We start from the raw sequence: 9,322 nt of genomic DNA, 5'->3' as shown, positions 1-9,322 counted from the left end.
ATGATAAATGTTAGAATAGCCTTCCTTGTTGAGGTCATACTTTGGACAACTTCTGTTGTTTGGGTGGAGAAGATAATCCCCCGATATGATCTATAATCAATGAGAAACACTCATGATACGTCAGTCATAAAGATTAATATCATTTGTCGAAGGTATGAGGTCGTGGAACTCTTTTTACTTAAATCCGTCATATAGTGCTCTCCAGCCATTTGCAACTTACGCCGTACTGACCGTCTAACGGGGACTCATCCGATGATTAAATTGACCAATTGTTAGAATAAGTGACATCATATTCCGGCATTTTCAACCCATAATGAATAGAGCTTTTCGATCTGGTTTTTCTGAAGATGATTTTCAAGGAATTTTCCGAATTCAATTATTCAAAGCTCACGAATTATGGTCTCATTCCGAGTGTACAGTCTGAAGGAGTCCGTGCCCCAAAAAATGAACGGCTGCATGAACGTGTGTCTTTATCGGTGGGAATTCCTTTTAGCTAGCCCAGCTGATCTCAAGCGTCAAACTGATGAAAGCTTGTTTGTAACTGAAGAAATTAGCAGGCAAAGTTCGGCAGCCGCGCGCGAGGTCGGACGTCCACAGCCCGGGCATCGTGTGTAATACGGTCATGCGCTTGCAGCTGGAAAGTGGTTTTTTGGGGGTGTAGCAAAATACAGTTTGTAATTGCTATAAAAAGAGATTGTATGTAGTGAAAATGTTGTCAATTTTTTACATAGATCTAATCCAGAGTAAATGTTCTCAACATGGAATGAAAAACATTGGCACATTTTATATATCTTCATTACGAACGCGCCCATGTAAAACACGTATTATAACGTGTAATCCTATGGGGCGAAAAAACTCATGAATGATACCTTATAACCTTGAATTCATCGAAAAATTCCTGGATACGCAATAGCTCTTCTGTTTATAACAATACACAGTACTAGATGCATGTTTTAATTTTATAAAGCTAGGTACTCATTTTCAATCTCAAGTAAGAAAATGGGTGTTAAGTGCCATCCCTTGTAATATCTAAGAATATCTCACTAAATACTCTTACTCCAGACATGTTATGAGTTCGGATGTGATTATAGACGTCGTCACAGCGGCATCTATCAGCTACTGTTGGTACTGCAACACGATTTGGCCACAAAATCTGAAAATGACAAATATCACTAGCTTAAGAGATTACTGCGAATGTGTAGCATAATACCGTACCATAGTATGGTTAGTTTTGTCTGAAAAAGACATTCTCTACATTTCTGGCTCGCGTCTTCGCATTTTTCGCCAGAAGCCTTTGATACCATTCTAGTTCGCTAGATGACGCTGCCAGACTGTTCAATCTCGATCAAGCATAGTCCTGGCCTTGGTACCATTCTAGATAGTTTGCGCTCACCACTATCCTACCCTCTAAGCAAAGGTTAGGCGCCGACTTTTTTGACGTCATTTTAGGCATTTTTATCGGGCTGTCTATTTTTTCTGCTTTTCTTTATGCCTGCCAACTAAAGCTGAACAAAACGCAAATCTCAAACCTCAAAATAGACAACACCAAGCACGATAAAAGTGCCTCAAAATACATCAATTTAAGTCCCCAATTGTTTTTTGGTGAACTCTGCTCTATATATTGGTACAGCTTTCCTGTGCGATGGTATTTTCGGGAGCTTTCAACAACGTACATTTTCTAAACAAGTTCATTGACCGCCTAAATATTGGTTTTGGTAACTATAGAATCAAAACCGATTACCAGTAATTTCGGATGGTGACGTAAAGCCGGCGGCCCCGTGTATAGGGGAGCTTGGAGTGTAAGCTTCATGCGTCAAACCAAGGAGGTTAAATCTCCATATTCAAACTCCTTGCTCAAGCCTTAAGCTTGTAAGAACACACCACTATGATATCGAGAATAGTAGGGGTGACTAGGTCTGCTTGGATGAAAACGCGAGCCGTAGCGAGGACAAATGTACAGCGCGCTATCTGCTATGGGAAAAGACATAACGTTTTGAGCATTAGGAGTTCGACCTACATTTCTGCCCGTTCACGCGGCATGTAACTCCCTCAGAAAGGCGACCTCCTGGGCACTGCTGACGTCATCACTCCTTTTAAGGCAGCCTCCAATTGCCGTGCTGACGTCACCAAGGGACGCGCTCCATATATGGGAGGTCGCCTATGGTGAGTTTTGTGAACCTTGCTCGACACGTTTTGATTTAGTAATTCAGGCGATGTTGATTTGATTATTTGGATGACATCCGCGCGCATCAATTTTCGTCCGTTTCCAAAAAATGAAATGTTTCGGCCATACCGTAAATCGTAAAAAGCAGCTGCAAAATGAGAAAATATATGTTGTGAATTAAAGATATTCATATATTTCGGAAAACGGATGCTTATGTCATAGAATGCCAAAATCAATTCTAAAGTCAAGGAAGAAGTTGTGAAAGAAAAAGAAAAAGAAGAATCTACATTTCGGCATACCATGCTCTGTATGTTTGGTTTTGTTCATCCTTCCTGATCATGTCGATTTCATAATGAAGGCAACTTTTTATTTCGCCAAACTTTTGTTTTATTCGCACGCTCGCATCAGTTTTAGGGCCCCCAGAGATATGGTATCCCTATAATTAAATCAAAAGGGCCTTAGGCAAAACAAACATACATCTATGGTTAACATCTCCCTCAGAAAAGCGGCATAGAAGAATCAATGTTTTTGGGGTTTTCACCCGTGGTTTGTTAACCACCTTATATCTACGCAAAAAGACAATTACTCAAGCAACCGGATAAAATTAGGAAAGAATCGGAAAACCTGGTTCTCTAGTTCCTTTCTTCAGTCACTGATGCAAGATATCGGATGCTGTCTGAAAAGTCTGACTGTTTCAAACTTTTATCCAGTTGTTTGAATAACTGTCATTTGGCATATCTTACTACCTGGATGTCTAAACTTCATCGACACCCTATATCTTGTTAGAAAATAGCCTACACGTTATATGGATCGAGGTCAACGACCGCTAGCATAAGGACCTAATCATATTTGGTTAGGCCATGTTGATTTGATTATATGGATGACATCCTCTGGGGACCCCAAAACTGATGCGAGCGTGCGAATAAGAAAAAGTTTGCCAAAAATAAATGTATGAAGTCTACGTGGTTAGGAAGGTTGAACAAAATTTAGCACACAGTGTATGGTATACCGAATAATGGATTCTTAATTTTTGTTCTTTCAAAACATCTTTACCTTTGAAGTTAATTGTGGCATTCTACGATATTACTTTCCGTTTTCCGAAACATTATTTTGCCATTTACAGCATAAATCTTCTCTTTTTGCTGCTGCTTTGTATGATTTACAGTATGACCAATTTTTATCTTTTATTATTATTATTATTATTTTTTTGAAACGGACGAAAATTGATGCGCGCGCGGATGTCATCCATATTATCAAATCAACACGGCCTAAGGAAGGTTTACTTACGAACAAATCGAAGGCAACACGTAATGAGGAAGACTAGATGGCGCCACAAAACTTTAATTGGGATAAAAATTATATGAGTTATTCCATTTTAATAGATAACCACGTAGGGAGCACTTAAGGAACCCACGCATTTATTTTTACGTCAATTATTATACTTACCTGTTTTCCTCCGTATTAAGATATAATCATTCACTTACTTTTTCCCACGCGTTCATTAAAAGTAACTCGTGACAATGGGCCCACGTCGGATGTGTAGAAAAAAAACCCACTAATGATGTCGCCGAAAGAAAGTTAGTGCCTTTTTACGACAAATGACAGTTACTCAAGCAACTGGATAACATTTCAAAATTCTATCCAGTTCGTTGAGTAATTTTCATTTGGCGTATCGTATTACCTGGATGTCTAACCTTCATAGACGTATTAGTGCCTCTTTGTTTGAATTACAACAGAAACTAGCTGCTGGTGTACACTAAGTATGATCTCTCTAGTAATTTTACCTTCTTAATAAAGATATGACAGTATATAGTAGAGTATGGACTTTTGATCATAATCTTGTGTGTGTGTGTGCGTGTGTGTCTGTGTGTCTGTGTGTATGTCCGGATTTTGTAGGCAGCATAGCTCAATTAATAATTAAGAACCTCTGGATGGATTATGATGATATTTGGTATGTTAGTAGGTATTGGGAAGACAAAGGTCAACATCGATTTTGGGCCACCTGGTTTATGACCTTGTTACTGTTGTGGGATTTGACTCATTTGCAAACAACGAAAAATGAAATGTTGCATGTTTTCAATGATAAAAGATTTTTGATCTTAGTACAAATAGCATATTGATCTCGAGGGGTTTTGGACATGGGAAAATTGGAGAAATTGCACCAACTGCTACTAGATAATCAATTTCTTTCGGATACATGCTTGAGACATTAACATTGAAATGTATTTCATTTTCCACTGCATTAATTGTGCACTATTTGATCGACACCCGAGGCTTTACCGTCTATTGTAACAATGCAACATATTTAGATACTTAAATAAGACTTCGATCTAGCTATGTATGTCCACATTTAAAGTGGTTCCGAGCTCTTACGCCCGCATTTTTGAGTCAACTTAGAGTCGACTCAAGACTGTGCAAAAAGAACCAGTATAAGCCACTCAAGTAGCGTTTTCTAATAGAAAAACTCCACTTGAGCTGCCCAAAACTCCACACACACAGCCCCAAGTCGACTCCGAAAACCTGTGTGTAAATTGGACCTTAGTTTGTGCATTTTGGTAAGACAACTGTTCGACTCATGTGTAGACTCAGGTCCGAATGTACAATCTATCGTGCACTGACTTTACACACCTGACAGACCCCCGGAAGCCATCCCGTAACCTAGCAACAGTTGCCATGCTACCGGAACAACAATGAGGACGCCAAAGGGGTGTCCTTTTGGATAAATGTTGTGACATTAAAAATCGCCTTGATGTCAATAAAACCATTGAGCTAAACGTTAAAACGTTCGATTGATATCGAACCTATAAAAGCGACAAAATGCCCGGCGGCATTGTGGCCGTGTGGTTGGGGTTATTGACCTCGAATCAAAAGGTTATGGTCCAGTAATTCTATTGGACAATATCAATTCAATCAATTCTATTTCCGTTGTGCCGCCCAACTGTCTTTTAGACAAGGCATTGGACAAGTAAAGTAAAGTAAAGCAGTCATCCTCAATTGAGGTGAAGCATAATGCTTTTTCAAGTACATGTAGCTAGTGGTAGTGCAATGCGGCTTCGCTACGGCTCGCGTTTTTGGCCAAGCACATCGGGTCACCCCTACTCTTCTCGATAAGTGTGTTGGGTTCTTTTACGTGCAGAGGTTTGACGCTTGAGGCTTACGCCCGAAGCCCCCTCATACACGGGGCCGCCGGCTTTACGTCACCATCCGAAATGACGAATGCAATCCCTTACTCGATTCGACCCCTAGGCGTTGGACAAGCGTTTGATATTGCACATGCAAAAGCAAGAATTAAAAATGTCCAGCGGAATAGTGGCCTTGCGGTTTTTTTCTTCTTGACTTCAATCAAAAGGGTTAAAGCTTTTGATGTATAACTATAATCTAAATGCTCTGGGTTCGAATCCCCAGCAAGTTCGAATTCCACTACTAATGTACACTGATTTTATCGACTCAGCTGAAAATGAGTACCTAGCTTCGGTTAGGAACGTCCCTCGGATGGAACGCTAAGCGGGATGTCCCGTGTGTAAGGAGAGCACGTTGAATTAGAAACCCACCACACTTATCGAAGGTTAGGGTTCCATACCCGTAATGAGTACGCGTAGACCAAACCTATCAGCATCGCTATACTCTCACTCACTCACTCATGACCCATGACCTCAGTGGTCGTAGGGGCGTCATGACAGCTATACTAGCTAGCGCCAATTGTACAAACGTGGTGTGTTACGCCTTAAGGCAGTTTCATGTGGTTATTTGATTCATCTGCATTTTTGAGTGTGCGTATACACTTTTGTTCGGTATATTCCGATGCGCCTCTGATACCCAACAATAGAATTATATTATCCTTTAGCCAGGCCTTTTGTGTTGATCGGGGACCAAATTTACGCGAATACAATACAAAACCCTATCTCCCAGATTCCTTAGTACATTCTAACTACGGTTACGATGTCTTATCTGAGGTTTAATCCTAAACAAATATATCCCTCTTATTGAAAAAGTCGAAATCAGGTGAACCTGCAGCTGAATTTTGTTATGGCGAGACGTTTCGACGGATCAGGGGAAACATAACCTTCTATGACTGGCGTGGTATTGACATTCGAGCGCTGGCTAATGTTAGCCTCTGAAAATATATTTAACCTTCTCCCTGCTGCCGTATCTGGTACCACTACAACCTTAGTGCAAAACGACTACCTTAGTAAGCTAATGGTTAAGATTAAGCCCCTTTAGCTTTCAAGGATTTAGGCTGTACGGTTGCCATGAATCTAACCAGGTACATTGTACATGTATCAGAAAACTGTTATACAACCAGCAAAATTTGCCCCTCAACATTCACGAAATAGCGTTTCAGGGGGTCATGATTTCAAGATATTGCCATGTTGTGCTGCCGGCAAAAAATATGTCGGGAGGGCTCGAAGGCGTCGCACCCCAAAATTCAAGCTGAAACCTTCTGTATTTTTTCACATATAGAGATGTCATTAAACTAAGCTTACTTTACCAGCAAAATTTGCGTCACAGCACGTGATAAGCAGCAAAAAAAAAATCCAGCCACGAAGCCTTCTATTAAAGGTGGCAACAGTAGAAGCCAGTTAATTGCATAGCGGGTTATTGTTTATCTTGCACATATCAAAGATACAACAGCTAAAAGTGAAAACAATAATTGAATCATAATATAAATGTCCTAGGGTGGCCGAAAGCTTACAAGCTTATACGTTGGCCACCATAAGATTACAGCATAAATGCAAGAAACCAAATTAAGTAATAAATTTTACATAATGAAAATGTCAGTTCAAAGAATGAATCTAAACACAAATGGAAATAAACATAGACATAAAGATTAACACAGAAGTTAATAACTAATCATACAAAATGATAGAGCACCAAAATTCCAAGGTCATAATAAAAGGGAAGTTTGATAATTATAAGTATACACGATTACCGCACACTTCTGTCAATGTATCTATTAAACACGTTCTCAATCATGACGAGGATTTAATTTCGCGGTAGTGAGAGATTGGAGTGTTCGCAGTGGTTTTGAGTTCGCGTATTCTAGTGCTACAGTCATACAATGGAACGGCTTTTCGCGGTGGTTATACGTTCGCTGTAAAGAGTCAATCGCAAAAACTGCGAACATAAAACCGCCGCGAACATTTCTGTATTTACAGTATCTCTATGATGTTGCCGCCTTCTCCCCCGGTACTGGTGAGTGGGCGGGTTGTATGCGAAGGAAAGCCGCTATCTTCAGGCTATAATATTCCTCAGGTAGGTAGAAAAAATAAATCAAATATGTTTGAGGAAAGCTACACCTCGAGCACGTTATAGAACCCAACACAACAATTCGAAAAGTTTAAGGGTCCTTCCCAGAGCTAGAGCTAGTGAGTGGATCAAATAAAGCGATTGGAAGCCACTATCTTTAGGTTATAATATTCCTCAGATAGGTACGAAGAATAAATCAAATATGTTTGAAGAAAGCCACACCTCGTGCACTGCGTTATAGAACCCAACCCAACAATTCGAAATGTGTACGGGTCCTTCCAAGAGCTAGAGCTAGTGAGTGAATCAAATAAAGCGAGGGGAAGCCGCTATCTTTAGGCCGTAATATTCCTCAGGTAGGTAGAAAAAATAAATCAAATATGTTCGAGGAAAGTCACACCTCGAGCACGTTATAGAACCCAACACAGGTTATCGAAAAGTGTACGAGTCCTTCCCAGAGCTAGAGCTAGTGAGTGGATCACATAAATAGAGAGGAAGCCGCTGTCTTTTGGCTGTAATATTCCTCAGGTAGGTAGCAAGAATAAATCAAATATGTTTGAGGAAAGCTGCACCACATAAAACCCACCACAACAATTCGAAAAGTGCCAGGGTCCTTCCCAGAGCTAGAGCTAGTGAGTGGATCAAATAAATCGAGGGGAAGCCGCTATTTTTAGGCAATAATATTCCTCAGGTAGGTAGAAAGAATAAATCAAATATAGTCGAGGAAAGCTTCGCCTCGTGCACGTTATAGAACCCACCACAACAATTCGAAAAGTGTAGGGGTCCTTCCCAGAGCTAGAGCTATAGTGAGTGGATCAAATAAAGCGAGGAGAAGCCGCTATCTTTAGGCTATAATATTCCTCAGGTAGGTAGAAAAAATAAATCAAATATGTTTGAGGAAAGCCCGCCTCGATCACGTTATAGAACCCACCACAACAATTCGAAAAGTGTACGGGTCCTTCCCAGAGTTAGAGCTATAGTGAGTGGATCAAATAAAGCGAGGAGAAGCCGCTATCTTTAGGCTATAATATTCCTCAGGTAGGTAGAACAAATAAATCAAATATGTTTGAGGAAAGCTGCACCACATAGAACCCACCACAACAATTCGAAAAGTGTTAGGGCCCTTCCAAGAGCTTGAGCTAGTGAGTGGATCAAATAAAGCGAGGAAAAGCCGCTATCTTTAGACTATAATATTCCTCAGGTAGGTAGAAAAAATAAATCAAATATGTTTGAGGAAAGCTGCACCACATAGAACCCACCACAACAATTCGAAAAGTGTTAGGGTCCTTCCAAGAGCTTGAGCTAGTGAGTGGATCAAATAAAGCGAGGAGAAGCCGCTATCTTTAGACTATAATATTCCTCAGGTAGGTAGAAAAAATAAATCAAATATTTTTGAGGAAAGCTGCACCACATAGAACCCACCACAACTTATCGAAAAGTGTAAGGGTCCTTCCCAGAGCTAGAGCTAGTGAGTGGATCAAATAAAGCGAGGGGAAGCCGCTATCTTTAGGCTGTAATATTCCTCAGGTAGGTAGAAAAAATAAATCAAATATGTTTGAGGAAAGCTGCACCACATAGAACCCACCACAACAATTCGAAAAGTGTTAGGGCCCTTCCAAGAGCTTGAGCTAGTGAGTGGATCAAATAAAGCGAGGAAAAGCCGCTATCTTTAGACTATAATATTCCTCAGGTAGGTAGAAAGAATAAATCAAATATGTTTGAGGAAAGCAACACCTCGAGAACGTTATAGAACCCAACACAAGTTATCGAAAAGTGTGCGGGTCCTTCCAAGAGCTAGAGCTAGTGAGTGGATCAAATAAAGCGAGGAGAAGCCGCTATCTTTAGACTATAATATTCCTCAGGTAGGTAGAAAAAATAAATCAAATATGTTTGAGGAAAGCTGCACCACATAGA

The sequence above is a fragment of the Branchiostoma lanceolatum genome, chromosome 13 (genome assembly GCF_035083965.1).
Source record: "Branchiostoma lanceolatum isolate klBraLanc5 chromosome 13, klBraLanc5.hap2, whole genome shotgun sequence".
In the NCBI taxonomy this organism is placed as follows: domain Eukaryota; kingdom Metazoa; phylum Chordata; class Leptocardii; order Amphioxiformes; family Branchiostomatidae; genus Branchiostoma; species Branchiostoma lanceolatum.
The sequence above is the reverse complement of the archived record's forward strand: the minus strand, read 5'-3'. Positions refer to the sequence as shown.